Here is a 4,499-nt window from a genome sequence, read left to right on the forward strand (position 1 = left end):
AAGTTGTGTAACCATTCTCACCCTCCTTTTCTGTGCTGTTCCTCCCCCACTAACATAAACTCACTGCCCCCTAAGTTTCCTATCTAATCTTTTGAGTGGCTGTTGTCAATTTGATCCCATACAGGCACTTCTTAAAAGAACACACCTCTCAAGGCAGACATGTCATTTGGTTTATAGAAGAATTGAGGGGATATTTTTAGTTTGAGGTTTAATGATTATCTCAGGGCAATAATTTCAGGGCTTCATCCAGCTTCTATGGTTCTAGAAACTCTAGAGTCCATGAGAATTTAAAATCTGTTCAGCATTCACCTCCTTTTGATCAAGATTCTTCTTTAGAATCTTTGATCAAAACGTTCAGTAATGGTAGCCGGGCACCATGCAGTTCTTCTGGTCTCATGGCAAAGGAGGCAGTTATTCATGAGCTTGCCCTACTTTTGAAATGAGGATCATAGTATTTGCCTTATTAAGTTGTTATGAACAGTAAGTGTGCCTTGCAAATGGTAAGTACAGTTGGTCCTTATTATCCATGCACTCTGTGTTTGTAAATTTGCCTGCTCACTAAAAGTACCCCCAAAACCGACACTCAGGGTGCTTTCACAGTCCTTTGTGGACATGTGCAGAGTGGTAAAAAAAAAAAAATTTAGGTTGCCTGACATGCACGTTCTCAGCTGAGGTTGAACAATGTGATGCTCTGCCTTCTTGTTTCAGCTCTTGTACTGCAAACAAGTGTTCTTTTTGAGGTTTATTTAGTGCCATGTTTTATGCATTTTTGTGTTTTATTGGTGGCTCTGCTGTTTAAAATGGCCCCCAAGTATAGCGCTCAAGTGCTGTCTAGTGTCCCTAAGCGCAAGAAAGCACTGATGTGCGTTATGGAGAAAATACAGGTATTAGATAAGCTTTGTTCTGGTATGACCTGTATATAGTGTTGTTGGCTGTGAGTTCAATGTTAATAAATCAACAATGTATATTAAATAAGCTGTCTTGAAACAGAGACACACACAAAACAAAGTTGTGTACTGATGGCTTGATGGAAACGTGACCAGAGGCTCGCAGGAATCTAACTCTATATTTCCCCTGGAGCAATGGTTCAGTATTCGCTAATTCAGCGTTCACCACAACTTTATAGGACACAATTACCGTGAAGAATGAGAAGTACCTGTACTTGTTGATGTTTCATTAGCAGTGCCCAAGCCTGGCTGCGTTTCCCAGTCATCTGGGGGGCTTTTACGGATTCCCAGGCCCCACCCCAGATGTGCAGCATCGGCATCTTTTGGAGACGAGCCCTGAACCTCTATTTTTTAACAAACTCTGCAGGAGATTCTTATTTCTGCAGCCCAGCCCTGGCCCTCAGGTGAGAAAGGACCACTGGCTTACATGACCTCTTCCAACCCTCTGTAGCCCCAAGACGTTCTACCTACACTCTGCCTCCTTCTTACATTTTTAGTTCCAGAAGTGGTGTTCAGTAGGAGACAGTGTATAGCACTGGACCGAAACCAGTCCTGGGTTCAAATCTCCAGTCAGCCCTTTACCAGCTGTGTGACCCTAAGTACTACTCTTGACTGCTCTGAGACCCAGTGTCCCTATCTATAAAATGAGGAGAATTCTACCTGGCTTGCAGAGTTGTGGCAAAAATTAGATTCAGTGTCTGTAAGTGTGCTTATCACTTGGCTTAGAGAGAGGACACTGTTAGTGGTTGTTATTTTTGTGGTTGATGTTACCTGATGATTTTCTGTGCTGGTCAGCTCCAAAAAGGCTCCTTCTGCAACCACTAGGTAAGACCCTGCAAAGCGGAAAAGTAGGGGAAGAAGGGATGATGAAGCAGCAGGCAGGGCACACGGGACTGCCATAGGTGGAGAGGAGCCGGTGCAGGAAGCTCACCAGCGTCTGCGCGTCTGTGGTGCGTGTGCCCCGTGCAGCATCCCCAGCAGGGTGACCACAGTGAGCCCATGCAGCATGGCGCCAGCCTGGGGTGCTGGGGACATGCAGGAGCGGGGCCCACTGCCCTCAGGATGGCTGTGGGGGTGGGCACGAGGGCAATGTGAAGAAGACGTTCCATAATTTTATCAGCAGGAAAAGAGTAACCAACAGAGTGGCTGCAGGAGCCAATGAATGCTGCCGGCATTTCCCTCCACCCTTCATCCAAACTTGCAGAGATGTTGTAAAAAGCCACGTAGGAACATGGGAAAGAGCACCTCGTTTCACTGAGAAAGAAAAGTAGGTTTCAAAAGTTTATTCAGTATGATACTATTTTTGCGAAAAAACAAAAAATCAGGATGTGTTCTTAAAAACAACAACAACAAACTGGAAGCACATACCCTAAGATGTTAACAGTGATTAGTTTATGAGTGATTATCCTTTTCTTCTTTGTGCCTCTCTCTAGGTTTCTAGAATGTTCTACAGACTTTTTTTTTTTAATTAAGAAAATAATACACAATAAACTTATGGAACCCTCAGCGTAAACCGGACCATGTGAAGCATTGATCTGTGGATTCTCACCGGTAGGAGCTGAGCCAAAGCGATGTGCGACATGGGCCGTGGCCCCTGCCCCAAATGGCTGCCTCCCCTCAGCCCTGCCCCCTTGTGGACACCCCAACTTGCAGGTGCACTAGCCCTCCAGCTCCTCACATGCAGTCCCCATTACCAAACACCATCGTCTCCTCCTAGAGGTCACAGAGAACCAGACCATCTTCAGACAATGCAAACTTTACCATGAAACCCTGCTTCTTGTTCTCAAGGATAGCCTCCTCCACAGCCCCTGGACTTGTCTTGATGCCCATCTAGATGCTGGCCTGGGCAGGGCATGGCAACATTAGCCTATCTCTCTGGACTCAGCTAGGGCGAACTCCTGCCATCTTCAAAAATGACAAGAACTAAAAGGCAGCCGGTTCTGTTGTCTACAAGGGAGTCTTTGGATAAGCAGGCAAAAGAGCAGCCTCAGAAAAGCAAGGAGAGGTTAAAGTGGGCCTCTTTTGAGGGGGGCAGCCCTTAACTGTCATAACAATAATGCCCTTAGCTGTCCCATGATCTGTCCTTGTGGGCTCCAGCAGCCATATTTGTTCAATGTGACCCAACCACCTTGGCTGCAGTTAATTGGACCAGGAACGATCACCTGACCCAGGCTGGCCAATCAAGCTCCTTCCCTGGGAATTTGACATGGGACTGAGAAAGAGGGTCAGTCTGTCAAGTGACTTAGGAACTCCGAGGCACCCATCTTCTGCTCAACTTATACTCAGAGTAGCAGAGAGTTGGTCTGCTGAGGAGGAAGAAAATTAGAGATAAAAAGATGGAGGAAGACTCTTGAAGGCATTCTAGTTTGCAGTTCCAGACTTTCTTAACACTGGCTACCTTCCTACTCTTGGATTTCATAAAAGATCCTCATAGTTGTAAAATAAATTCCCCATTTTTGCTTACATTGTATCAGAGGGGTTCCAGTTACAATCTTGAATCTCTGCTCACCTGCCCATTGAAGGGACTTCGGCCAAGTTCTTAAGGAGGTCTGTGGCCTGTGGAAAAAAGTTCTGGCCTCCACTATGAACTTACTTGTTGATTATCATGGTGACTCAAACCAAACTCCAGAACTTACTAGGCTTTTGAAACTGATGTCATCTACTGGGCAACAAGATAACATGACACCATTCAGAGGCAGAAAGAGAGCTAGAGAAAGAAGACCAGGTGAGGCATGCCTCAGCTCTCAGCAGTTGGGGAAGATGGCAGGGGCATGTGTAAAAAGGTGAAACTCGCTGTGAGCATACTTTGAAGAAACCATTTGACATCAGCACAGAGGAAGGGCAGAAGGTCAGGGAAAGGAGGGTTTTGGTCCCTGGGAAGTTTATTCAGTCACTCTTCTCCATGAGTACATTGAGCACCTCCTCACGTCAAGTCCTGAGGGATGGGAGATGGTGGCTGCTCTGAGGAACTCACCGTGAGGATGACATACATGTAATTTCCAGAACACGGGCAAGTCTAGATTCAGCCAAATCTCTCTAACTCCCCTATTCCCACATAACCATATGTGGAGTTTTCCTTTTAGAAGATATGGGATATATTAAGATAAACAGCTCCAAGCCATGAACTGATGTAACTGACGCTTCTGTGCAGATTCAGGACTAAGAAGGCCCTCTGACTGCAAGGCAGCAAGGACCCCCAGGGCTGAGTCAGACATATCAAGCCTCCCTCTGACACTCACTCCTCTGAGTGAGTCCCTTCGCCTTTCTGACCCTCGTCTGTAAAACGGGATAATAATGGGGGGTAATGATAACACCTCCCTCATACGGCTGTTGTGAAGGTTAAATAAGATCATACACGTAAAGCATTTAAAACAATGCCTGGAACATAGTTAACCAAAAAAAAAAGCCAAACCAGTAGCTGCCAAGTCAACTCTGATTCATGGTGATCCCATGTGTGTCAGTGTGGAGCTGTTTTCCACGGGATTTCCAATAACTGATTTTCGGAAGTAAATCGCCAGGGCTTTCTTCCATAGTGCCTCTGGGTGGACTCGA

Source organism: Loxodonta africana, chromosome 22, assembly GCF_030014295.1.
Source record: "Loxodonta africana isolate mLoxAfr1 chromosome 22, mLoxAfr1.hap2, whole genome shotgun sequence".
NCBI classification, from domain to species: Eukaryota; Metazoa; Chordata; class Mammalia; order Proboscidea; family Elephantidae; genus Loxodonta; species Loxodonta africana.